Source organism: Mustela lutreola, chromosome 2 (assembly GCF_030435805.1).
Source record: "Mustela lutreola isolate mMusLut2 chromosome 2, mMusLut2.pri, whole genome shotgun sequence".
Lineage (NCBI taxonomy): Eukaryota > Metazoa > Chordata > Mammalia > Carnivora > Mustelidae > Mustela > Mustela lutreola.
The window spans coordinates 58,298,399-58,326,044 of record NC_081291.1 but is presented as its reverse complement, the minus strand read 5'-3'; the positions used below and the strand labels follow the sequence as shown (position 1 = coordinate 58,326,044).

Genomic DNA, 27,646 nt, shown 5'->3' with positions numbered 1-27,646 from the left:
ACTCGGGACCTCTCTGAGCCTTGGACTTCAGGCTCTTCGGTGGTGCTCTGGTGCCTGGAGGGCCTTAGCCCCCCTTTGGAGAGTGCCTCTGCTCCCTGATTCAAAGCACAGAGGGTGAGCACTAGGACTCATCATACCCCAGTGTGGTCTGGTGTCCAGAGAGCCACGGTTGGAGAGTCCCTTAGGGGGGATGTGGGAAGTCTCCCTGGTGGCTCCTTCTTCAGAGCTGCTGGCCTCCTCCGGCCACCCCAGGCAGCAAAGGTAACTGAGCCCCCAAATCTAAAACAGCCCCCCTTCCCCGGAGAAGTTATACATGCTGTGGCCCAGAAGAGGTTCCTGTCCTCAGCAACCTGGGTCCCCACAGACCCCCCACCCCTCACCCTTCCCTGGGGATACTCCCAAACACAGCCACATATGAAAGGTCCAGAAGGCAGGAACCCCCAGAGCCTTCCCAGGCCCAGCTGCCCTGGGACCACCCCTCAGAGAGGCCCCCACATTCTGGGAGGGTCAGAATACCAGCCGGAGCCAGAGGAGGGTAGCAAGTGGGTCCACGTCCACGTGTGCCCCCCGAGCCCGGTAAGGCCTCCTCAGGCCTTATCCCCACCCAGGTGCCCTGGAGTGGGGGAGCTGTTGCGGGGTCTGCCCTCTCCAGGCCCACATCCTGCTCATGCAGGTGACAGATTTTGTCTCCGAGTCCTGGCCAGTGCAACTTCAGAGCAAACACAGCCTGTCCTACAGGCTTGCCTTCCTGCCAGAGCCACCCCTGACTCCTATGGCCCCACATGAACAGCCAACAGCAGAGCTGGGAGGAAGCCTACAGTCTCCACCTCTGGTCTTCTGAGATCCTGTCTTTGCAAGGTCTCCGGGGCTGTGCTCTATACCCTCTGAGCGGGGCCTCCAGGATCCCTGAGCATGTGGACAAGGCTCTGGGCTGTGCTGTGCTGTGGGCCCTACTCTGAGAGCCCCCAGAGCCCGGCATCTGTGCCCTGCCCCACTCTGCCCAATTCAGCCAAGAGCCGGCCCCAGCCCGTTGGTGACGGACGAATGGCCTGAGTCGGGCCATCGTGCCTCTCGTGCCAACTTTTCCCGAGGGCGACCTCTGGACGACCTCCGGCTCACACAGGGAAGAGGAAGAGCATGTTCCTCTTGGGCTGCCTGGTGGCCTAGGCCTCTCTCACCATCTCCATGGGAGCCTCGAACCCCCCTCCCAGCCCACCTGCACACCCCACATGCTCAGGACCCCAGATGGCATCGCGTCTCCGGGCCCGGAGTCACTTCAGCAGGCCAGGTCGCACTGGTGGGGCATCCCTCAGAGTCTGGCCTCCCTTGACACACCTCCAGGCACAGGGCGCTCCCTCCACATCACCCCAGCCAACTGAGGGCTGAGAGAAAAACAGCAACTCTGCAGAGTCACGAAGAATAGATGCCCAGCTCCGCGCCAAACACCTGGGGCCGCGATTGTCTCTCTGAGATGCTCTGGTGGCTTTCGGTTCTACCCTCTGGACCTGCAGCTCCACTTGTCCCTCATGGCCCTGGGACCATGCCCCAAGGCCAGCATCTCACTCCCACCCCCACTGACTCCCCAGAACTCTGAGCAGAACCACACAGAGCAGGACTGTCACCTCCAAAATGCTAAGCCTTCAGGTCCCTTGCCTTCGTCCCGCACACGCTCAAATGCCTCTGGCTGCTGTTGGCTGCTGGCTTTTGTTCATTTGTTCATTCATTCCTTTGACCAAACACTGGACCGAAGTTTCCTGAACCCTTGCTGGGGACCTGGGGCAGCTTAGAACACCCTATCCCGTGACAAGGGGTGCCCAAGAAGGCTGGGAGAGTTGCCCCCCTGGCCAGAGGCCCATAGATCCTTGCCCACCCTCTACACCATCATGTCTGGGAGTCTCAGGCCCGCCTCCGGGAAGACCACGCCTAGCGCTAGCCCAGGACAAATGCCCAGATCCTTCCTACAGTTTCTTCCTTCCGTACCTGCCAGATCTGCCAGGGGCACCGGATAATCAAAGAAATCACGGGGCACCCACTGCAGGCCACCTGCGCCCCAGCGGTCGTGTGAGTGAGGGGCTGGTCTCCAGAGCCCACACCAACCACAGCAGCCCTGCCTTTAACAGCACAGACAGCTCTGGGATCCAGTGAAGTCTGAAGCAAGTGTCTCACCCTCTCTGTGCCTCAACAAAATGAAGTGAATATTGGGAGCCACCTCACTGGGTAGGGGTGAGCTCGTGAAAGGGGTACACAGCCAGTACTCACTAAATGCTCTACGGCCGCCACTTGGGACACCAGTTTGGGTGTTTCTTAAACAATTAAACAGTGTTACCGCCAAAATGTGGAAGGGACCCAAATGTTTATGGATAAACAAAACATGGCATATGGTATACCCGTGTACCCCTGGGTAATTAACTAGAAGAGTATTCAGCAATAATCTGGTCATAGAGCAGAATGAGATGCTGGTGCATGGGGAAATGTGGAAAACACCGTGCTAAGGCAAAGAAGCCAGGCACAGAGATCATATAGTGTGTGCTGCGTTTTTATGAACTGCACAGAAAAGGCCAACCCACAGAGACAGGAAGTGGCTGAGTGGGTGCCTACAGCAGAGAGATGATGGGATGGAGGGGGTATAGGTTTTCCTTTTGGGCTCATGAAAGTTTTCTAAATTTGATCATGCTGTTGGATGTCTAACTCTCTGAATATATGAAAAGCCATTGAGTTCTACACCTGAAATGAGTGACTAGCACGTTATGTGGATTATATATCAATAAAGCTGTTTAAAAAAAAAAAAAACAATGAAGTTACTTTATGGCCCAGGAATCCACTCCTAGATATTTATTTACACAAGGGAATTGGAAACATCTGTCCACACAAAAACGTGGGCATGAGTGCTCATAGCACCATGATTCAGAACAAAACTTGGGAATAAGCCAAGGGTCCATCACCTGACAAATGGATAAATGTTGTCTCTCATACAGTGGAATATTATTCATCCCTGAAAAGGAGGGGAGTGCTGACTCATTTTACACGGCTGAACCTTGAAAATAACATGCCGAGTGAAAGAAGCTAGACCCAGGGGTGCCTGGGTGGCTCAGTTGGTTAAGTATCTGCCTTTGGCTCAGGTCATGTTCCCAGGGCCCTGGGTTCCCTGCTCAGCAGGGAGTCTGCTTCTCCCTCTCCCTGCGGCTCCCCGTGCTTGTGCTATCTCTCAGATAAATAAATAAAATCTTTAAAAAAAAAAAAAAAAAGGAAGCCAGACATAACAGACCACAGATTATATGATTTCATTTATATGAAATGCCCAGAATAGGCAAAACTATTAAAAAAAAAAAAAAAGATGGAATATTATTTAGCGGTAAGAAGGAATGGAGTGGAACCTCGAGGACATTGTGCTCAGTGAAAGAAGCTAGACACCGGGGCACCTGGGTGGCTCAGTGAGTTAAAGCCTCTGACTTCAGCTCAGGTCATGATCCCACGGTCCTAGGATCGAGCCCCACATCGGGCTCTCTGCTCGAGAGAGCGGGAGGCCTGCTTCCCTTCCTCTCTCTCTGCCTGCCTCTCTGCCTACTTGTGATCTCTGTCAAATAAATAAATAAAATCTTAAAAAAAAAAAAAAAAAGAAAAGAAAGAAGCTAGACACCAAAGATCAACTACCTTTGTGTAAGTTCCATTTACACAAAATGTCCACAACAGGTAAATCAATAGATGCACAAAGCCCCACCAAGTTTTGCCGTGGGGCTTAGGGCTCAGGGGGCGCACTGGGGAGATGACCTTGCTCGGAGGTGGGGTCCCAGCTTGATGGAGATGGAAACTTGGTCCCCAACAGGACTCACCTTCTCCTTCTTCCCCCCAGAAGGCATGTGGGACCCGAGGGCTCCATGACTCTGATCAGTCTACCACTCTGGGTTTCAAAACATGTTGTTTTGAAATACACGGTAAAAATGACCTTCTAAAAGTACGGTTCTTTGAGTTTTGAAAAACACAAAGAGTTGTGCAAACCCACCCCCCAACAGTCAAAATACACAGCAGCTGCCCACCATCCTCCAGGCGCTGCTGGACCCCACCCCTGCTCCTGGTGGTCACTGGGCTGGCTCCTGTCCCCACATTCACATAGTCACTGGGCTGTTTTCTGTCCTGACGTGCATCACCTAGAATGTTCCATAAACAGAATCCTGTCATGTGTAGCCTTCTGAGCAAGGCTCCTTTTGCCTGGCAATTGGGGTCCCTGCCGAGTGCTGTGTGTATCCACATTGTCTCCTGTGGTGGCTGCGTGGTGTCCCAGCTCATGGGTGCACTCTGGTCCATTCGTCTGCTCACAAGGTGAGCGACATGTGGCTAGTTTCCAGTTTGCGGTGATTATGAAAAAGCTTATGGACAGATTCATTTATAGATTTCTGTGCCAACCTGAGTTTTGACTTCTCTTGAGGAAATGTTTGGGCTGTATGGTTAAGATACTTTCTAAGTATCTGCCTGTTTTCCAGTGGGCTTGTCCCAATTTGCCTTCCCACCTGACTCGACACTTGTAGTCTGTTAATCAACATATTCTTTTTTTTTTAAGGTTTATTTATTTATTTTAGAGAGAGAGAGAATGAGACAGAGAGCATGAGTGGGAGGGGCAGAGGGAGAGAGAAACCCCGCTGAGCACGAAGCCTTATATGGGACTTGATCTCAGGACCCCAAGATCACGACCTGAGCCAAAACCAAGAGTCGGACGCTGTCATTCCAGGCCTGCCAGCCAGTCCAGAGAAGATACAAGAAAACTCATGAACTTGGAAGATCATGTCGGATGGTAAAGGCTCTGAGGATGCAAAGGAGGGTGACAAGGAGGAGGGGGTGATCTGGGAGAGCCTCCCCCAGGAGGTGACTTTGAACTGAGGCTAGGGATGAGGAAGACCCATCCAGCCCAAGGTCCCGGTCAAAGGGTTCCTGGCAGGGGACTGAGCAGGTATAAAGGCCCTGAGACAGGCATGTCAGGATGCTGGGACTGTGACAGATTTACTGCAACGCATTGTGTGCTAAAAACCTTAGATAAACCTTCCTATTCAATTCTGATGGCCACCCAGAGCCGAGGGACCACTGTCATCCCCAGCTTACAGCCAAGAGACTGTGAGGTTCGGAGATCTGTCACCTGCCTCAGGGCCATGAGGGGCACAGCCTGGACTCAAACCCAGTGGGACTCCCAGAAGTGTGCTTAACACCGGCCTTCAGACCTTCCCTGGAGTCCCTCCCTGCCGTCCTGCTGTGTGACCCCAATGGGACACTGGCCCTCTCTGAGCTTCAACCTTCTTATCTGCAAAATTAAGCAGGCTTGCCTGCCATGAAGCCTGCCACGGGAAACGTCTTGGCACAGTAGTGCTGGCAGTGGGCAGAGGGCGCATGGCTGTTGCCCCTTCGCGGTAACCGCCGTCTGGCCCCTGCGGTGGGGGAGCATTGCGCTGCTGCCGGGCGCCGACAGAGGGCAGGAGCGGCCCGCGCCTCCGCGACACGGCTGGAAGCGCACAGCGGCATGACCGGGCGCAGCGTTAGTCTTGGAGACTAGGACCAGTGCCCTTTGGATGCTGCACTGGGTCATGCCCCAATGTACCCTCAGGATGTGGGCACCCCTGTTAAGCATTCCTGTGTGCAGGTGTAAGATGGGGATGACCCAAGGACAGGCCCCCAGTTAAGGATAGGGGTATGGGCCCAGAGGGCATTAGCGGCGCCAGTGTTCCAGGCCTGAAAGCCTCTGCTCTCAGACCCACCCAGAGCTGGGCCGCCCCCACTTCTGCAGCTGAGTCCCAGAGAGGGGACCTCACCGGAGCTGCCCCCCCTCCCCCGACTGATCCGGCTCTCCCTGCATGGGACGAGGAGGAGGCTTCCTCCAGGAAAACCGCCTGCAGAACCCGGGAAGACTGGCCTCCGCTTGCAGGGCTCTCAGCAGGTTCAAAGCCTATGAAGTGCACTTGAAACGTGGCCAGCTGAACTGAGATGAGCTGAATGTCTGACACACCGCGGACTTCAAAGCCAGAGTATGAAACACGGAGGCCGAGCGATCACATTCATCATTTTTTTAATATTGATCCCATGTTGAAATGGCAGTAAGTGGGATATACTGGGCTGAATAAAAGATTAAAAATGAATTTCACTTGTATGTTTTCAATCGTAGCAGCTGAAAATTGAAAACTGCGTGTGTGGCTCTCATTCGTGGTTTGTGTTCCATTCATCTAGGACAGGCTTGTCGAAATGTTTTACGTTGGTGAGCCCATCTAATACTCATCTCGTCCTCCCTGTGAGGACTAAACTCTTCTTATCACCATTTTACAGATGGAGAAACTGAGGGGCCAAGAGGTGACATGACCGGCCCCAGGCTGATTACGGGGTACACAGTCCACAGGGGCCCCAGCTGCCCCACGCCCAGGGATGCCCATGCACACGCATAACACACATACACACAAGTGCCCAAATGTGCATCACGTGTGCACGGGTATACGTGTAACAGATGGGCCAGGGCACAAACACATGCCACCTATGTCCCAGCTCATGCGCATGCTAATGGTACCATGTGCATCCAGTCCCCAGACAGCCTCACGAGCACACACGTCCCCGTGCCTGTGCACGGCCCCCTGTTCACACCCACACACACACCTGCACGCCCCAAGTGCCATCTGGAGGACTTTGGGGGTCCTGCTGCCAGGCCTGGTGGTCTCTCTGCTCCCCCAGGCATGGACGTGGGGGGCCCGACTGGGACTCCCTCTGTGTCCGCAAGAGCCAGAGTGGAGGTGAGCCTGCCCAGCACCCTGCCCTCTGCTGCCTGCCCTGCCCCGCCTGCCACCAGGCCGCTGGAGGCCCTTCCTCCCGGCTGCAGAGCATTTGCATAAAGCTCCCCAAGCCTGAGGATCGCATTACATGGAGGCCCGATGATAATCTTTGTTGAAATAATATTTAACACATGCTGCACTTTTAATTAACTATCTGAATAATCTCAAATTAATACCAGAGCTTTAAAAATAAGTTTTCATTTTCACGTTGGGTAACATAATAGTGGCCCGACTGGCCCGTTTCCCCCTCCTTTGATTTAATTAAAAGCCCTTTTGTGTGTCTCTTGTCACTTCAGGAACAGACAAAAGCAACCGGGTGGGCAGGCCGGAGCTCCTGGCTTGGGGGTCCAGGGCTTAGGCCAGGGCTGGGGCTATGGCTGCCCAGGGTCCTCACGACAGCCCTGGGCTGGCTCTTGTGTGGCCATCACACTCGTGTGCACAGGGACACTCGAATTTGGTCACACACATACAAGTACGAGTCGCCTCTCTTACACCTGGACCAGTACCCCACACCCTGACATGCCTGTCCTTGTGCTCAGGTGGCCCGGTCCCAGGGACAGTTCAGCTCCCGCTGACCCTTCCTGCCCCCGCAGGTGTACACGCACAAGTCCACACCCATGCACACATGCACCGTGGTTTGGATGTGGACAACTAAAGCCGGTCTGGGCTGGGGTTCGCAATTTGCTTTCGGAGTCCCAATCTGAGAAGACCAGAGGCTACCCCGCCCATGTCCTATCTCCAGCTGACTCCTGAGCGCATGCACGTGTGGAAGTGTGTGTCTCTGTTCCTGTTTGTCTTTCTCTGTGCCTCTGTCCCACATTTGACACTTCTAGAACCAGAACCAGGCAGGCAGCCCCTGCCGGCTGGCCAGTCCAGTTCCCACTGAGCCCAGGGCCCCAGCTCTCTCTCCTGGGTTTCCTCCTGGCTCCGAAGGGGCAGGCAGGGAGGACAGTTTTCTCCTGGGGTCTCTGGGGTCTCTGGGGTCTCTGGGGTCTCTGGCTCACTTTCCACGGGGAAGCCACATCCTCCTCCTCTGGTCAGAGACAGGCCGAGGGAGGCCTTCCTTGGGCAAGTGACCCCAGAGTGCTCAGTGGGGAAACTGAGGCCCTGTGGAGCCTTAGTTTCCTCTGACAGGTCCAGTCGGAGAGGAAGCTTTCTTCTCCAGGGCCCTGAGGCCCTCAGGAACTAGGCAGAAAGGGGGCACATGGCAGACCCCACCGCTGAGATTGGGATTCGTGGCAGGGGAAAGTGAGATTCATTTGGTTCTGAAGCTAAAAGTCAGAAATGGCTGAGTGGAGAGCGCTGGGGTATGAGTCCTATGGAACCCCTCTGGAAGCTGGGGCCAGGGAGCTCGTGCCTCCCTGGGGCCCAGGGACAGTTCTGAAGCTGCCTCACTGGGGTTAGAAGCAGGCATATTTCCAGTTTCCCCCCACACACCTAGTTTATTCACCGGATCAGCCAACACGGAGGGGGTGGGAGCATGCTGAATGAACACTCTGGGCCCTGCGGCCACACAGCAGGGAGGTAAGTGTCCTGACCTCACCAGGAGTCCACTGTGGGGTGGGAGGGAGCTGGGCTAGAGCCCCAGCAGTGGAGGACCGGGTGGGGGGTGGGGAGTCAGTCTGCACCCCCACTCTCCCCCCCCCCCACCCTCAACCCCCCCACCACCATCAACCAGGGTCCCACCCCCAGCCCTAAGGCCCTGGTCCTGGGACATAGAGCAGGAGCAGCAGAGCAAGGTCCTGGGAACTAACTGCCCTGGGGGGGGTGGGTAGGGCTCCCCCTCTCTCCACCCCAACCAGTCCCTTCTGGCTCAAACCAACCAGCCAGCCCTGGTCAGCCAGGACCCAGTGGATTCCCGCCCCGAGGACTGCCTGGAAGGGCCCGGCAAGCTTGCTCCCACCTACTGCACACTGGCCAGCGAGGACAGGCTAGACCACTCGGGCACCACACCTCACACTGTCTCACACATTCACACAGTCACTCACAACTGCATTGTCACAGACATGCATGTTCACTCACACATACCTATGCACATGTGATCCCGCGGTCACCCAAGACAACCCACGCAAGGAAGCACGGAGGGTCCCGGACGGCTGGCACATACAGATGAGTGACAGTCATGAGGGTGGCTCTGGAAGTCCCACCCACCTGCTCTTCCACCTGGGCCATCAGCTAGGGAGGCTCCCTATGGGGTGGGAGCCACCCTACCCTTGCCCTGAGCACCCACCATGCTCTGGGGCAGGAAGGAAAGGGGCACTGTGCACAAGCTCCAGGAGTTCTCCCAAACCTCAGGGAGGACAGGGGTCCCCACTTACAGCCAGGGACACAAGCTTAGGCAAATGAAGCAGCTCAAGGGCACACAGGGACAAATTAATGGAGCCAGGCCTGGAATTCAGCTCGCCAGCCAGCCGACTAGCCAGCCCACCAGCTGTCCCTAGGAGCCCTGAAAGGCTGACCAGTGGGGGGCCTGATGGGGGCAAGGCTAACAGGCAAGTAGAGGCAGGGCTGCATCTGGAACACAAGTGGGGGAGGCAGCGACCACAGGGCAGCGTCGCTCAGCTGACTCAGAAGACTCAGAGCCCCCGTTCCATGGTAAGACTCCAGGGGCTGGAGGGAGGGGTCACAGAACTGGAAACCACCAAGGCTTTTCCCCCAGCAAGGGAACTGCAACCTGGCCCCACGGATCCCATGAGCCCTGCAGAGGGATCTGTGCTCCTGTGCACAGACCAGAGTCTGATGCCTGGGAGATATTCAGAGCAGAGGCTGAAGACTACAGACCAGTCCTCCACTCACTCTTTTGCTCATTCAGTCTCCCAGTGCCTGGAGGTGCAGGTGCTGTCCCAGCCAGTGTGACAAAACGGACCCAGGCCCTGCCCTCCTCCAGCTGCCATTCTCCAGGAGCAGACAGACAGTATGCAGGCACCAAAGAGACTAATAATATCATTTCAGACCGTGATCATTAGCCACTCAGGGAGAGCTTCTCCAAGGAGGTGACATTTGGGCTGAGACTTGACTGAGGAGGAGGCAGCTCATCCATGAATCGTGGGAGAGGATCCCAGGCAGCAGGACCACTGAAGGCAGAGGCCCGGAGGACCAAAAGCTCACAGGAAGGAGGCCTGGGGAGGGCGAGGGTTGGCAGGGCCTGGCCAGGAAGCAGCCTGGTAGAGACTGGGGCAAATAAGGCAGCCCACACCCCCATCTGAGGGGCAACTGCTCAGCTCTACCCCTGCGGGACTGAGGACCCAGTATGGCCAGTGGCTTCAATGTTGCCAGAAAAGCTGGAAGTTTAGGTTTTTGCATAAAACCTTCTGATTTTTCAAATGGCCAACTTTTTCTGAAACTGTCCAAACCCCACGAAGCCTTTCTGGGAGCCCAAACTAGCTTCCGGGCCTCAGTAAGAGGCCTACTGAGAGAGCTCAGTAGGAAGTGAGGGGCTGGATTCAAATCCTGCGCCTCATAGTCTCCAGCTGCGTGATCTTGGGCCCCATTGCTCGCTCCCTTGGGTGCCGTCATCTGTAAAATGGAGCTAATCGTGCCTATCTGATGGGGTTGCTGCGGAGGACTGGATGCCTTGCGTGTCTTCATTCATTCAGCAAATATTTACTGAGCAGCTACTGCACACCAGGGACAGTGCCAGGTCTGGGGAACCGGGGCACAACAGCGAACAGAAAACAGAGAAGTCTCTGCCCTGGTGCCTCTTACAGTTCACACCACACAGAAAATGAGCAGCAACGGAAGCAGGCGCACACGTGTGTAGAAACGCCACAGAGCAGAGAGGGCGGAAGGGAAGAAACAGGGCGAAGGACAGGAGGAGAGTTGAAGGGTGGGTGGCCAAGGAGGGCCTCACTGCATAGGAGGCATTTGAAGGCAATGAGGGGGTGAGGCTCTGAGCTGTGAGGGCAGAGTGCGCTCCAAGTGGGTCTGGGGGGAGAGGGGGCATGGCTGCTGGAGGAAGAGCCTGGAGACTGGTGTAGCTGGACTGTGAAGAATGGAGTCCGAGCTCGGGAGGTGGGGGTTAGGAGGAGATCGGTGAGGCCTCGTGGCCGCCATGAGGACTTTGGCTTTGCCTCTGAGTAAGGTGAGAGCCATGGGAGGGTGTGGAGCAAGGGGTGAGGTCCGGCTTTGGTGTTGACAGGATCCTTCTGGGGGCTGCTGGGGCAGAAGCAGGGAGAACAGGAAGGAATAGTCCCGGCAGGAGGTTATGGGGGCTGGACCGAGGGGCAGCAGCGGCGCTGGCAGAAGGTGCTTAGACGCTCCAGAGATTTCGAAGGTCAAGCCAGCAGAGGGGGTGCGGGGGCGGGACACGTGAAGGAGCGATGCCCACGCCGCCGGGATCGGTGCCGGCACCTGGAATACAGAAGGGCCGTTTCCTGCGATGGGGAAGGTGAAAGAGCGGGTTGGGGAGGGTGTGGGGCTGGGGTGGAGCTGCTGGGAGAGCAGCCTGGGGGCCAGCGGGTCCAAGAGGGCCGCAACAGAAGGCCTTTTTGAGTCACAGGGAGCAAGTGCGGACCACAGCAAATGTAGACGGCCGTGAGCACAAATGGCTCTCAGCAGCTTAGAATAGATGGACGCTAACAGTGTTTGTCATTTGGGGTGCCAAGAAAGGAAGGGGCCTGGAGGCGGCTCCCAAACGCAGGCCGGAGGACGCGACACTGTTGATCCCGGGGCCCGGGCTCCTGGAGGTGGGGGGGGGGGGGTCTCAGGTCTCAGGGACTCGGGCGGGCCTGCATCCCCTCTCCGCGACGCCTCTGCGGCCTCCCCTCCCTACCCTCCCCTCCACCCCGCCCCGTACTCGCTCCCCGGCGCGCCCTCCCTTCCCCCTCGCCACCTGCGGGGTCGGTCAGATCCGGGCCTTTGTCCCGCGCCGCAGCCCCGCCGCCCCGCGTGGCGCCCCCCGAGCAAACACAGCTGAGCGCCGGGGCTCGCGTGCCGCCCCCGCCCCCCAAATCTTTGGGCCGCGGGGTGGAGGCTTAGCGGGGCAGCTGCGGGCCTGCGGGCGGGGCGGGGGCTGAGCCCGGCCAGGCGCTCCCCGCGCCGTCCCTCCCGCCCGGGCCGCCGGCCGCGCCTTTGTGATGCAGATGGCCCGCTGGCGGCCGCGCTCGGTAATCGGGCCGAGAGCCTCCGCACCCGCAGCTGACCTGGGGGGGCCGGGGATGGGGTAAGGTGGGGTGGGGTGTGAGGGCGTCTCGGCGCCCAAATCTGGCCCAGGCAAGGGGGGAAGACCCGCTTTTTCCTCCCTCCGCGGGGACACCCGATCTCCTTGATGCTGGGCCACGTGCTCAAATCGCTGGGCTTCTCTGGGCCTATCTACTTCCTTGCATTCCAGGCAAAGGAATCTGCGGGGGCTGGGGCCTGGAGGCTGGGGAGCGGAGGCCAAAGATCCCACTGTATCAGTGTGGAGCACATTTGGGGAACAGCCCTCCTCGCTCCTGTGTCTGGGGTCCCCCAGACCAGCAGAGCAGACCCCCTGCCGTCCAGACCTCTGCAGGCCCTGTGGGTCCTTGAGACTCCATCCCTGTACAGGCAGGCCTCAGTGTTCCCACCTGTGCTTTGAGGGCTGAAACTGGCAGGGAGAAGGACCTGGGGAGGTTCTTGGCCTCACAAGCTGCAGGAGGCTGACTGCCCTGGGGTGTCCACGCCTGGCACACAGTGGGCACCCTTGGTAATGGCACCAAGCTCAAGATGGCAGAACCCCCTACACCACTCCCTACCCCTCCTGGCCCCTCCATTGATAGCTGGTGTGGGTCCTGGACTAGGGACACGCCCACTTTCCCCAGAGCAAAAGATTCACCAAAACAGACGTGACCAAATGGAAAGTTATTTACTGCCTGGTATCAGGAGTTGGGCCTGGGGCGAGACGGGGGGGAAAGAAGCATTCCTTTGGGTGGAATTGGGCCTGGAGGGGCTGTTGTCCCTGGAGCGCCTCATCTCCCCATTTTGCAGATGAGAAGCCTGAGGCCAGAAAGCAGCAGCAACTGGTGACATCCCAGCCCTTGTCTTTGCCCGCAAAGAATGGAGGCCTGGAATTCCTACCAGAAGATACAGAAACAACCAACATGCATAGACAAGCTGCTTGGAGGCCAGGATGTCCAAACAGAGAAATATCTTTTCCCACCAACCAGGTAAAAAGCAAGAATACCAACAGCTGCTGGGCTGAGGCCCCCTCCTAGCTCCCAAGGCGGGTCCCCGTGGGCACCGCAGCTGGCACACGGCTTGTCGGTGGGAATCGAACTCAGAATCCTGTGGAGCCTCAGTCCAGTGGCTGTACTCCCAGGAATTTATAGCTAAAAGGGGCCAACAGGATAAGTGGTGGGTAAGCATGCTTATTTAGGGTGGTGAGATTCTAGAAGTTTCCCTCGGGGCCTGGCTCTGCAGGCAGATTGGGAGGGAGCTCCAGTTCCAAGTTGGCCATGTGTGACCTAGGCAACTGACCTGTTTCCTCATATGGGAGATGGGAATCATGGCTACACTGATCCCCGTGCATCAGCCCACCATAGGGGGCCTTCACCCCAGGGCCTGTCAGGAGCCCACAGAGGACAGACTTACATGAAGGAAAAGCAATCTTTTTATTTTTTTTAAAATGAGGTTGAACACTTTTATTTTTTTTAAGATTTATTTATTTATTTATTTGACGGACAGAGATCACAAGTACGCAGAGAGGCAGGCGGAGAGGAGAGAGAGGTGGAAGCAGGCTCTCTGAGAGCCCGATGCGGGGCTCGATCCCAGCACCCCAGGACCATGACCCGAGCCAAAGGCAGAGGCCTTAACACGCTGAGCCACCCAGGCGCCCCAAAAAGCAATCTTTTGATGTGAGGAGGTTATTAGCAGTCTTGACAAATGGAGCTGAAAAAGCTCTCTGGGACTCAGTTTCCCTTTCAAACAAAGGAAAATTGGTGTTGGGAGCTCCCATGGGGTAGCTCCTAGGCTCTCCCCAGTGGCCCTCCGTCCTGACCCCCTGCCTTCCCTCACCCCAGCTCTGAGAGCTGAGCCAGGAGTCACCAGCTCAGGCGAGAGAAGGCTGGAGAGGGGGAGGAGAAGCGAACCACCCACGGCCTCCACCCCAGGCCTTGGCCCTCTGGCTCCAGCGAAGGCCTGGGGAGGATGGGGGTTTATCTCACACACCTCTAGGGAGGGGCCTTTATGACCAGATCCAGTTTCTGGCAGGACTGGTTTGTCCAGGTGGCCCTCGATGGACAGCCGAGATAAGGTCTGTGTGGATGGCTGGGCTGGGCCAGAGGACCCAAGTTGGGCAAAGACTAAGGGGTGGCCACGGGTACAGCCTGACTCAAAAGTGGGAAGGGGTCTGCCCCCAGCTTGTCCCAGCTGTTACCAAGCTTTCCGGAGCCATGCGGGAGCCCTCTCTCTACCTCCCGCCCTCTGCCTGCAGTGAGAGGTGGCCCTGGGAAGAGGCAGGCCATCCTGGAGCAGAGCAGTAGAGGCCCTAGGTCACCCAGGCAGGCCTTTGTACAGGGAGATGATGAGGTGCGAAAGCCAAGAGGCAGTACGGACTGAGGTTGCCCTGGTGCGAGATTGTGTGGATTCTGCATTTCTGGTAGGCACAGTTTTGGTTGCCTCTGTGCCTGTCAGGCATTCCTAGAACTGCTCCCGGGCCTCGCTGGACCAGCTTGATTCTCTTGGGCCAAGGCCCTCTTGCTGTCTCTAACTTCATCATGTCCTCAGTAGTCCCTATAAATGGTCCCTTCGTGAAACCCTTCTACCCAGTTCGCCTGTCACCTCTTTCCTGTCAGGAGCCTGTCTGCAGTATGTTTCTGGGATCCTCACAGCCTCAGGGAGCAGCTGTGGTCGCTCCATTTTATGAGGAGGAGCCCCAGGGGGACCCAGAGTTCCTCCCAACACAGACTTCCCTCCTCACACAGACCTCGGGGAGGGGCAGGCCCACGCGCTGTGTGGCTGACAGGGGAGTCTGAGGAATGAGGTCTGCATTTGTGCTGGAAATCTCTGAGGGAGGTGGTTCCAGGGAACAGGAGGAGGCAGGGAAGAGGGGAAAGTCAGCAGACAGACACGGGCTTTGCTGAACCACGTCAGGGGGATACGGACTCCACTGGGCTGTCTGCAGAACCTCGAGGAAGGTCCTGAAAACTGTCCACCCCCAAGAGGGACAAGAGGGGACACGTAGCCAGAGGCTTGTTCCGCATTGCTCGGGGCTGGCCCATCGGCCCCTGTGCTTCCGGTATTTTATATAGCTGGGGGCCAGGCAAGCCCCACGGGTGGTCCTCATGCGGGGGCCAAGAAGCCATGGGCCAGAGCAAGCCAGGCCATGGTCACCTGTGGGAAGTGGGGTGGGGACAGCAGGGAGTGGTCACCACAGTGCCACTGTGGCTGGCATCCACCAGGCAGGAGCACTTGACATGGGCCACAGAGTCACCCAAGACAGTCCGAGGTTTAAAAGAGTGTCTTAATAGGAAATTTGAGGCTCAGTAAGGCCATCGTTGAAAAGATCGTTGCAATTCCCAGAGGAGGGGGCACGCGGCACCCCAAGGGGCTGCCTGGGGAAGCAGGGGGTCGGAGGTAGAGGGCAGCTGTGGCAGGAGCCTTCACTGTGACTCAAGAAAGAACAGGTAAGCTGGGTAAGCAGGCTTAGGGCGCTGTCTGGTTTGAAGCCTAGGGCAGTCCTGAGTTGTCTGGGCCCAGGCCTTGGGGATAGGGTTGGGGGAGCTAGTGGCTCAGAGTGTGAGAGCCCACTAAAGGTGGCTGGGGCCTTGGGCTCTGGATTGGCTGGTTTGTGTCTGAAAAGCACCCAGGGGCCAGTGGAGTACTCTCTAGGAATTGGCCAACTCTGGGAGGGGCAGTCCCTCCAGGGTCAGCCAGGCCAGAGGTCAGAGCACCAGACACAGAAAACAAAAGCCCGCTCCTCTTGCCCCTCCTCAGTTCCACCTGGGGCCTTTCTTAGGTCTGTGTGTCCCAGGGTCCAGTTCCCCATGGTGGCTGGCCTCGATCCCTGTCAGATTTTAATATGGGGAATAGTAGAATGAGCGATGGTTCCTCGTGCTGCTCGTGGTCCTGCATGGTCCAACGGATACCCACTGTCTCCTTCTCCCACCTGTTCTGGATTCCTCTCACCTTCAGCCAGCACTTGCGCTGCTCTCGATTTACCTGGTGGGATGCCCCGGCTCTTTCCCAGGGGTCTGCACAAGGCCTTGTCCTATGTGTCCGTTGGGCTCCGGGCATTCTCATGTAGCAGAGGACAAGCCCTCAGCCCTCGGGATGTCCCAGACCGGCACCAGGGCTAAGCTAACCAGTCCTCTCAGGTGGGCTGTTTCCAAGTGATGTGACCAGGGGACATATGGTTGCGTTCCATGGTCCCCTCCTCAGGGTACGATGATCCCCAGTCTGAGACCATGTTGTGCAGGACATCAGGGTTCCTTGAGAGAATGAAGCCCTAATAACCTAAGGTATGTGTTGTATGTAATGGTCTAATTTCTCTCCTGTGCTTCTAGAATGGTCCTAATGATGTACTACTCTTGGGTAAATTGAGCCGATAATCACTGGAATCGTTTCCTGTGTGCCCAGTGCAGATGGGAAAACAACTGAGAAGCCATCTGCCCTGGCTGAAAAAATATGGCCATTAGACCCGTGTGCGCCCCTGGGCGGTGATGCCGGTGCAGGTATGGCAGCCCCAGAGGCTCCCCAAGAGGGTATTGGTGCCGGTGGAGATAAGCTGCTGTCCTCTCGAGTGGAAAGGATGCAGTGCAACCAATTTGCCATCAGGTGGCTGGCCAGCCTCTTCAAGGGGTGACCACATCAAGGACCCGGCATTGGTCTCCACTGCTGGAAGGGGGGGCATCTGCTACAGTGGGGGTGGCATGCTGGTGCTCACACACCGAGTCTGCCCTGCTGCTGCTCCTCCTCTGTTCACAGACCCACTGTGCCAATGCCAGAGTGGCCCCAGGGCAAGTCAGTCTGGGCCTGCTTGTCACCGTTCTCCTCCAGGCTAGATGCACGTACGCCATGCCCATCCAGGAATCGACTCCCCAGACCTCCTTGGCTCGGGTCTTCCCTACTTCCAAAGATGTGACCAACCATCCAGGCTCCTGCCTATTTCCCAGAGTCCACACATCGCTGTCCGTCAGGCTGCTTTTCCCTTTTCCTCAGGGAGCAACTCAGCACTCCAGGGCCATCTCTCCCCACCAGTCTCCTTGAGGGACTTGCCACGGGGATTGCCCGATGGCAGAGGCCCATAATTGGTTGCAGGCCTATCTGTGAGCCTGGCCTTCATATTTTCTCCTCCACCCTTTGACCTGAGGGTCGGTCCCCTCCCCCGGAGCTACAGTAGAACCAGAGGCAGTAGAACCACAGAGATCAGGACTGCAGGAGCCCAGCCTGCCTCGTCGCTGGGCCCGTGCGGAGATGCACTCAGCCCCGGCCTGAGCTCCCCCATCTGTCACACCATGGATAGCTGCTGGACCTGGCCGCCTTATGACGAGTGGATCTGACGGTGACCATGTCCAGTCACACGGTCACATGATGCCCATCACCAGATGCTCAGGCCCTCCAGGGGCCCTGGAGCATTCCAGAAGCTGGGCTCCTGACCTAGCTCTGCTTCGGCATTCTGAGCGTTTACATAGCAACCTCTTACCAGGGCTGGCCAGCAGCTGCACCTGGGGCTGTGTCTACCACCATCAGATCTGCAGGTCATATGACTACAGAGCAGCTTGACCACAGTCTGAACCTTCTGGAAAGAGAGAGAGAGAGAGAGACACTTCTCCTGCTCTGGGCCCCTCCCATCAACCTGATGAGTGGGTTGGGGCTGCATTTCCAAGGGTGATGTTTGCTGCATCCTGGGTCCCTTGGCACTGGGGCCTCTTTCTTCATGGTGGGAGGTGGGAGGGGCAAGAGCCTGTCCTCACCCCCCAAAAGGGAGTTCCCAGCATGCCCCAGGCCTCTAGAACCTTACAGTCTTCACCGATACGGCAAGCCTCACGTGCCTCAGGAGGATAATAAGGGTGCTTGCACAACCTGAGTACCGTGACGTCATCGGGAGAGTGGACCAGCATGACAATTGGCACATATCCAGACCAGCAGTTCCTTCAGTGGCATGTCAGGCTTTTTTTTCTCTTGGATCAAATCCAAGTGAAACTAAAGGCAATCCTTTAACCCTGGGAAGCCACCGTCATCATAGGGTCCATTTCCACACCAGTGACCCAGCTCCATGTTTCCGAGCCTCTCAGGGAGGTGTCTGGAATTATGCTCTTTCCCAGGTTGGTGACGATTGCTCTGAGTGGTAGGACTCGGGAATGGTGATTCAATTTTGCTTTTCCATTTTTCTGTCGTGTATTTTTTTAAATAATTATGTCAAATTTTTATTAAGTAACATTTTAAAAATTCCCTATGGATCCTGTAAGCCTCGGGGCTGCAATCAGGAGCATTTAGGTGGGGCTGGTTCTGACTGCAGAGACTAGCACTGAGCCCAGGGAAGGATGTTCCAGAGGGGGGTTGAGGGTGAACTTGGCCATGTTTTGGGCCCAGCTTTATATCAAGGAGGCATGATCAGGTGCGGGGGAGGTATTGGGACAGTCTCAACCTTCTAGGAGCTGGGATGCGGGAAACTGGCTGGGGCCCCAAGGAAGAGCAACAACCAGCAAGCAGCCCGGAGGTGGGAGAGGGCTCCGGTGTCATTAAAGCAGACCCAGTGGGCAGGAGGACTGAAAACAGCCACAGCAAACATTTATATGTGTTCTAGACTCCTTATCCGTATTAACTCGTTCCATTTTCCAAACAACCCAGAAGGAAGAGTCTATGGATATCCCCATTTTACAGTTGAGGAAACTGACTCAAGGGACAACTTAATAACTTGCCTGAAGGAAAGTGAGGTAGGAGTATAGCTCTAGATATGGGCCGGCATAAATGCACTTGTGCGTATATATATATTTTTTAACAAATATTTCCACATACCCAGTGCTGTTTCTGGTATTGAAGAAAGAGAAGTTAGCAAACACATACCCCCATCTAGCCCCATATCCTTGCCATGAAAGATGCTCCAGTCTAGTGGAAGAAATATGTATTCAATATGTACTTGCACAAGCATATTGTTACAAACAAAGATACTTGCCACAAAGCAAATAAACAGGAAACTGACCTGGCTCAGAGTTCATATTCTGGGCAGAGGAACATGTGCAAGGGCCCTGTGGTGAGCAGAAGGTTAGCTCCTTAGAGCTTCCAGAAAGGGTGCAAAATGGAAAGTGTGAGCAAGAGGAGTTTGGTGGGAGATGGAACTCAGGATGTGCTCAGGAACTCCATTTCTTAGACCCTCTACGCCAGAATAGGGTTTGTATTTTATGCTAAATACATTGGGAAGCTATTGAAAGGTCTTGTCTGGGGACACTCCAATGCTACATGGAATCAGGAGGCAAAGGGGAAGCGGAAAGACCCATTAGGAGGCTAGTAGAGTACAGCGAGTGAGAGATAATGGTTGCCTGGCCCGCAGTGATGAGAAGGGAGAGGAAAGGCTGCCCCTCTTCGGAGCAGACTTCCTGGAAGCCCCTCGCTCCCCACCACTTCTCATATCCCTTCAGCGGAGGAGCCTGGGAATTGTGATCTTTGTTCCACTGAAGACCTTGTGCTCACTGAAGAGTCTGGTACCCTGTTTCTAAGGAAGAAATGAGGGCCGGATATCGAGGCAGGCATCCAGCAGCCTTGCTCGGTGATGTTAGAGTCAATGGTGGTGGTAATGCTGGTGGTGACAGTGGTGGCAGAGGTCAGTTATAGGCGATGGTGGAGGTCGTGACCAGGTCTGTGGTGGGCATGGTGGTGTCCCTGTTGGCAGGGCAGTGATGGGGAAGGTGGGGATCCATGTAGGGGTGGTTGACTGTGAGGTGATCACGAAGGTGGCAGTGGCAGAGGTGATGGTGATGTCTGTGGTGACAGGGATGGCCATGTTGGCACTGAGTAGGTGACAGTGTTGGTGGTGGTGGTTGATGCTTGTGGCAACAGGGTTGGTGGTCATACTGGTGGATGTGCTGGTCGTGATGGCATGAATGGCATTTGCATTGGTGGCGATGACAACCTTGTGCTGGTGTTGACGTTGATGTTGCTGGCGGTGGTCTGGATTTCGCCGCGACACGAGTCATGATGGCTACAGTGGTGATGGGGTTATTCATGATAGTAGAAAAAAAATCTTTTTTAAAGATTTTATTTATTTATTTGACAGAGAGAGATCACAAGTAGGCAGAGAGGCAGGCAGAGAGAGAGAGAGGAGGAAGCAGGCTTTCTGCTGAGCAGAGAGCCTGATGCAGGGCTCGATCCCAGGACTCTGAGATCATGACCTGAGCCAAAGGCAGCGGCTTAACCCACTGAGCCACCCAGGCGCCCCTAATTTCTTGATTCTCATTTATGCCCAACCTCTATTGGACTGGTTTTTTTTTTTTTTTTTTTAAAGATTTATTTGATAGAGAGACACACAGCGAGAGAGGGAACACAAACAGGGGGAGTGGGAGAGGGAGAAGCAGGCTTCCCTCTGAGCAGGGGCGCCAATGCGGGACTTGATTCCAGGACTGACCTGAGTCGAAGGCAGACATTTAACAACTGAGCCCCTCAGGCGCCCTTGGATTGGTCTTCTCCTGGCCTTTTCACTCCATTCTGAATAGTACTCATCCTCCTCATGCAAAAACAGACTCCCCTCCCCCACCAAAGTCCAGGCTTCCTTTTGAGAGCCAAACCAGCCACCCCTCCTCCACTGCCACCATGATGTCACATCTCCTGAGCTCTTCCTTGTTCACTGAAGAATTTGAAACCCAGCCCACAGACCACCCCTGGATCCTGGGGCATCCTCTCTTCCTGGAGGATTATAATGTCCACAGTCTGTCCCATATCTGGCCTGTCAGTTCCTTGATCATTTCAATTTGAAAGACCTCCTGCCTCTGGGCTCTTAGACGCTTCTCTGGATCCCTTGTTCAAACAGTCCACACCCTGACCACCATCTCCTTTCTACTGTACCATCTTTTATCCCAATCATGTTATTAGATGTCTATTGGTGGTAAAAAATCAATCAGTTAATCAATCACCCCAGAAGCTGGCAGCTTCTAGTCACAACAAACATGTATTATTTCATGCAGTTTCTGTGGGTAGGAGCCCGGGAGCTCAGCTGGGTGGTTCTGACCTCCTGTCTCTCCCAAGGTTGCAACCTTGGAACCTATTGACTAGGGATGGGGCTGCTGCTGCCCCAGCTGGCACGCTCACCTGCATGCAAGCTGATGCTGGCTCCTGGATTTATTGGAGTGTCCTCAGAACATGACAGCAGGCTTCCCCCAGAGTGAGTGACCCAGGAGCAGAAGATGGAAGCCACTGTATCTCTCATGACCTCCCCTCAGAAGTCACACTGTTATTTCCAGAATATTCTGTAGGTTCCGTGTATGAGCCTATACCATGTGGGAAGGGACCATACATGGGCCTGAATACTGTGAGGCCATTTTAAATATTGGCTCCCACAGCTGTCTGGCTGTCTATCTTCTTCTCGCCTGGTTCAAAGCAAGCAACCCCAGAAATATCCATCCTTTCCTCTCTACTGGTGCTGTGGAAGAATTGTCCCTTCCACCCATGGCCATTCTGTTCCCTGGACCTTGGACCCAGTCCCCTGTCCTTTCCAAGGACCATTGCAATTACCAGTTATCAATGCAACGGGATTGCATTACCACTCAGCCCTTGCCCTTGGCCTCTCTGTCTTTCTCCCCGCCATCACACACTCCTGTTTCATGCAACTGTGTTCTTTGCAGCAAAGCTGAAGCATCCCCAGGCCTCTGTTATTGTTCTGTCGCCCTCCCTGAACTCCTGTGACAGGGACAGTGGCATTCAGGTTCCCCTTTTTATCCTTTATACCACAGACCCCCTTGCTGGCCTTCATTCCCGTGACCTCTCAAAATCACGCCCCACACAGAGGAACCGGGGGTCCTTGGAAACAGGTCTGGCTCTGGGTCAGGGCAGGAAATATTCAAGACAAATCTGGGGTGTCTTATCATGCACAATGCAAGGGGAATGATTGAAGTCTGTAGGGTGAAGATGGGACTTGGGAGCTAACTAGCAGGGGCTCCCATACTGGCCAAAGGTGGGACAATTAGAACAGCAAGAAAGTCTGCGACAGACTGAAATACAAAGAGGCTTAAAAAAAAAAAAAAAAAAAAAAATCATGTGCCTAGAAGGGTAGCTGAAAAATGTTATTTGTCAACACTGGGTGTGATAGAAACCAATTTATTATTCCAAAAAATTTTCGATAAAGGGAAGAACAGTCATCTATCTTTCATTTCTTCCCTGAACTATTTCTCAGAATAACCAGTTCTCCTTAGGAAAATTCTAGCTAATAAATGAAAAGGAAGTGCTAGAATTTTACCACTTTGCAACCCTCTAGTAGTGGAATTAGGCACGATCATCAATGGTTCTTAAAATTATTAGTGAAAGGCATGTGGGGTGCTTTATAATGGATGGGCCAAGCTGAGAACTCCTGAACCATTGGCCAGTCATAATGTCATCAAAAGAAAGTGATCAGACACAGGGTATCTCCAGGAATAATAGCTTAGGAAGGACACAATGCTGTCTATGCAGCATCCTTGCCCGATACTCTTGCCTCGATCTATCTCCAGCCTCCAGAACTACAGGAAACACAGGGCTCAGAGCGACACGTGAACGCCACAGGTGCACAATTAGCAAACTCCAAAATAGGGCAATCTGTAGTCAAATACCACTTTCTCAAAGTGAAGTGAAAGGAAAAACAGGGGGAAGAGGGATTTGTAAACGTAAGAGCTTAAAGGGCTTATTAGTCAAATGCAGTGTGTGGCTCTTGTTTGAAAGCCGTTTTGAATAAATGAAAAGTAACTAGGGAAGTTTGAATAATAACTTGAAATTTGATGATATGAAGATTTTTTGCTTTTTACGTGTGATAAAGTTTTCGAGGTTACGTTTTTTAAGTCTTTATCACATCTTTACGGATGAAATATGATAGCAGGGATTTGCTTTAGTCCAAGGTTGGAGGAGTGGATGGGGATACAGATGAAACGAGACTGGCCAGACGCTGTAATTGTTGAAGTTGCGGGGGATGGCTGATGGAGACCCGTGACACTGCTCTCTTCCATTCTGCGTATGCCTGGCAGCCTTCATCATAAATATTTTAAAGATTTTATTTGAGGGGTGCCTGGGTGGCTCAGTGGGTTAAATCTCTGCCTTCGGCTCAGGTCGTGATCTCGGGGTCCTGGGATTGAACCCAACATCAGGCTCTCTGCTCAGTGAGGAGCCTGCTTCCCCACCTCTCTCTCTGCCTGCAGCACTGCCTACTTGTGATCTCTGTCTGCCAAATAAATAAAATCTTTAAAAATATATTTTATTTGAGAGAGAGAAAAGAGTGTGTGCATGCGCATGCAACTGAGAGAGAGAGAATGGGGGCGGGGTAGAGGGAGAGAGAATCGCAAGCAGACTCTGCACTGAGGGTGAAGCCTGACACAGGGCTCAATCTCACGACCTTGATCTCTTGACCTGGGCTGAAACCAAGAGCCACCCAAGCACCCCCATAATAAATATTTTAAAGAGAAAAAAAGATTGTTCCATCCTTTTTGTCTGCTATGGCAACTGAGGAGACAGCTGCTCCAGATTCTATGAGCTGGAGGAAGCCACCCAGCTGCGTCCCTGAGTGACCGTGTGGAGCAGAGCCCCCACATGCCTTCTCCTGGCCCTTAGACTCACATGTCCCTCCTGCCATCAAGGCTCTGCACACACAAGGCTCTACACCTGATGCATTTCCCCACCCACACCCACCCCGTGATTTTCTGATCTCAGAGCAGCTTTCTCTCATCTTCCTATCTGGGTCAGAGCCTCCAGACTTTCCCAACATCCTGTCTCCTGCAGCACCTCTCTCCATTGCAGTCTTAAATGTCCACCATGGCTACTGGGCTAAAACCTCTCTCCCTCCCTGGACAATTATCCACTTGCAGGTAGAAATAATCTTTGCTCCTCATGGTGTTGGGAAAGCCCACAGTTCTGCCTGTCACGTGGGAGGCACGCAAATCTTCCTTTGAGGAAGTAAGTGAAGTAATGGTGAGTTGCGATGGTCTTTGGGCGCTGGTGATGGGAGTGATGGTGATGGCGGTGGGGGTGGCCTGTGGTCCGTGGTGACAGTGGTGGCAGTGGACGCTCTAGTGGAGGTGATGGTGGTAGGGGCAAATGGTGGCGGTAGCAGTGTGGTGATGGCAGCTGGGTTGGTGAGGGGATGATGGCGGCAATAGTGGTGTTGGTGATGATGGTGCCCACCCTCCTCCACTCACACTTGGCCAACAGATCCGTGACCTGATTCACACAAGGATGGAGCACTGTCAGAGCTGATCGCTCCAGTGGCAGTAACCCAGAGAGACTACCCCTCAATCCAGGAGCTCCCCGGGCTCTTGGCCTTCCCATTGGTATTGGGGTTTCTCATTCCTTTGACCCAGCCTGTCCCCCTTCAATAGAGCCTCTCTCCACTTTTAGCTGCCATTAGTCATAATGGATTTTTGTCTCTTATCACCAGTTAACTCTCACTGGAGCAGAAGGGGATAGAGAGCAATGGGCTGAGATGAAGCCCATTCCTTCCCACTCTCCTCTGCCCTTCCTCTTCCTCTCTCTGGCCTTGGGGTATCCTTGGACGTATCTCCATGTCTAATCACTCCCCAGGCAATCTCACCCAGGCCTTGACCTTTCTCCTGAACTCCAGATCATGTCTCTAAGTGGGCTTCTCTAACTCAACTGCCTATCATGCATGTCAAGCTCAGTCTGCCCCAAACTGAGCTCTTGATTTCCCTCCACAAATCTGCCCTCTCATGGTGCTCCCCAGCTCAGTGAATGACAATTTGGCTTTACAACACCAGAGACCTTGGAGTCACTCTTGACCCTTTCTCTCACCCTTGCATCCAATCCATCATCAAAGCCCATCAATTCCATCTTTAAATACATTCTACCAATTGTACCATCTCCATTAATATCCGCCGTCCTCTCTCACCTGGAGAGCTCCTTCCTAGGCTCCTTTTCTCCACTCTGATGCCCCCACAGCCTCCTGGCAGCCAGAGTCATCTGTTGGAAATGTGTTGGCCCCTCCTTGACATTGAACCTGGTGATGGCTTCCCATCCACCTGACAAAGCACCGCTGAGTTTTTGTATATGATCTGCCTACTTCTTCCACTACTTCTCACACTCCATTCTCTGCTTTTTATGTACTCATTTAATTTTAATGTAGATTATATTTTGCTTAAGATTTCTTTTTTTTATTAGAGAGTGCACATGTGTGCATGTGCACACACACGCGCACACACACATGCATGAATGGGGAGTAGGGAGTGAGGAGAAGGAGAAGCAGGCTCTCCACTGAGCAGGGATTTCCAATGCAGGCCTCCATCCCAGGACCCTGGGATCATGACTGGAGCCAAAGGCAGATACTTAACCAACTGAGCCCCCCAGGTGTCCCCATTCTTTACTTTTTAGTGAATGCTGCTGCCTCAGGGCCTTTGCACATTCTGTGCTCACTTCAGGGAATGCTCTCCCCAGGACTTATGATGACTTAGACCAGTGCAATGGCAGAGAGCATAGAGAAGAACCCACAGGACAAAGAGTCTGAGAGGAGGGAGCTCACGATGATTTCCAGGTGCATAGGTGGGCCACCAAATGGATGGAAAGACTACTCCTTACAAGGGACACAGAATGGGGATCAGATCTGGGGAGGAAGGTGGCAAGTTCATTCTTGGCACTGGGCGTGAGCGGCCCCATGGGCCATCCAGGAAGAGGTTACTGGGGTGTAGCCTGACAGATTCATGCTCTGGAGCCCAAGGCAGAAAGGAGAACAGGGAAGCAGCGCCCAGGCCAGCAGCCACTGCCATGGAGAGCCCGAGACAGCCACCCCCAGCCTAACCCTTAGATCTGAGCAGCACCCACACTCCCGCCTCAGCCAGGCTTTCTGGAAGAAGATCCAGCCCAGCAGCAGCAAAAATAGCAGCCAAGCAAGTCTGAACAGAGACAGTGGCACTGATCCCGCTCGGTCAGACCCGTGGATGAATCCACAGGCTAGCCTCTCCCAGCCAGCAACTGGCGAGTGATCAATAAGCCTGATTAATAATTAACTTTTTAATTACGTGTCAATTTAAAACAAGTATGGGAAGCAGTCACTTGCCGTTAAGGTCCTTGCTTTTTTTTCCTAAAGGGACTCTGTCGAAGGCCTGGGCTCTAGAGCCATGTGGGTGGAGGGCCCCGCCAATAGCAAGGAAGGGATCCCATCCTCTCCCCTGTCCACAGGGATCCTTGAGACACCAGCCCTGTCTCCGTTAGCCATGCCGGGGGACGCTTTCTCCACGCAGCAGTAACTACCATGCAGGGCAAGCTGAAGACAGAGCAGGAACTGTCCCCAGCCCCCGGGTGCCAGGTAGAAGACCTTCAGGGACCTGTAAGTGAAGACAGACTGATTCCTGTGGTCCCAAAGGAGGGAGAGACAGGGTGGGGGTTCCATGGGCCATAAGAAGGTGGTGCTCTCCTTGGCCGTGATGGGGAAGGGTTGGAAGGATGCTCTAGGGGTGGGAGCCACAAGGCTAGAGGCATGGCAAGGGTTCAAAGTGGCAAAGGGCAGCTGGAGCATCTGGAGAAGATGGTTTGTGCATACCCTTGCTGCCACCCCAGAACCCCACGACCCCAGGGGTTTCCTGACCGGCTGCTCGGGTGACCGCAGGCATAACCACGGCGCCTGGGGGGCCAAGTGGCTGGCAGTGCCAGGTTCCTGCTTTGGGGTGTGACAGCACGGTGTGGTTGGTGGTAGGGGTGGCCCTGGCCCAGCACTGCCCAACTCCCATGCTTCCCAAGCCCTTGGAGGAGAAGCCTGTTCCACTGGCCAGATCTCACCAAGCCAGGGAGTGCCAGGGGCAGAGGACAGGGAATCAGGCAGCTCTGGAGGGTGTGGGGGAGTTCAGAGATGTCGTCTGAGATCACGATCAACCTTGGTTGGACCCAGGACCCCTCGGAGATGCTGATGGTGGCTATGCTCAGACCTTTTCTTAAAGCCACACTGCCCCTTCACACATCCCACAGTCTTTTGGCATCCTGGGATGCCCACTGGGGTCTAGCTCAGTACTGTGATCCTGGGCCTTCATCAAGACCTGTGCCCAGACCATTCACAGGGTTCAGTCGAAGGGATGAATAACGCCTGGGCTTATCGGGCAAGCAGCAAGGACTTGGGGGTGGCCCACGGGGGCAGGGGGGGTGGATGCTCCCAGTGCCAGGGGAGAGGAGAGAGGGACAGCTTCGGCAGATGGAGAAGCAAGTCCTAGACAGGGGTGTGGGACATGAGCCGGCCCCGTTCTCTTTCCAGGTCCTGTGGTGGGCCGAGTCACAGCCCCCGAAGATGCCCCCGTCCTAAACTGCAGAACTTGCCTCTTACCTTAGGTGGCAAAAGGGACTTTGCTGATGTGATTAAGAGTCTTGAGATGAGGAAATCGTCCTGGATTATCCAGGTCCTCCCAGTGTAACCACAAGACTCACAGAGAAGCGGGCAGTTCAGAGTCAGAGCGATCAGAGATGTTAGAGAAGGCGGAGAATGAATGCGTCCTCAGGCTAAGGAAGGCAGGCAGCCTTGAAGGACACTGAGAGATTTTTGCCCCAGTCTCCAGAAGGGACCCAGCCCTGCCGACACTTTGATTTTAGCCCACTGAGACCTGCTTTAGAACACTGGCCTGCATTGTGAGAGGATAAATGTGTGCTGTTTTAAGACCCTAAATTTGTGGTAATCTGTGATAGCAGCCGGAGGAAACCATTCCAGTCTCCTTCCCTGAGAAGTCCTAAAGAAAGGGAAAGCCATGGATCGCAAAGGAAGAGACATCTAGAAGTAAGGAGAGGGGGGCGCCTGG

At 54.7% G+C, this 27,646-nt stretch overlaps 1 long non-coding RNA gene across 1 annotated transcript; it reads left to right on the top strand.

Moving 5' to 3' along the window:
• Positions 1 to 11,907: 11,907 nt before the first annotated feature.
• Positions 11,908 to 18,044, top strand: LOC131824297 (uncharacterized). Its single transcript, XR_009350819.1, has 3 exons — positions 11,908 to 11,955; positions 12,741 to 12,919; positions 16,256 to 18,044. It is a non-coding gene; the product is annotated as an uncharacterized LOC131824297 (long non-coding RNA).
• The last annotated feature ends 9,602 nt before the right edge of the window (positions 18,045 to 27,646 follow it).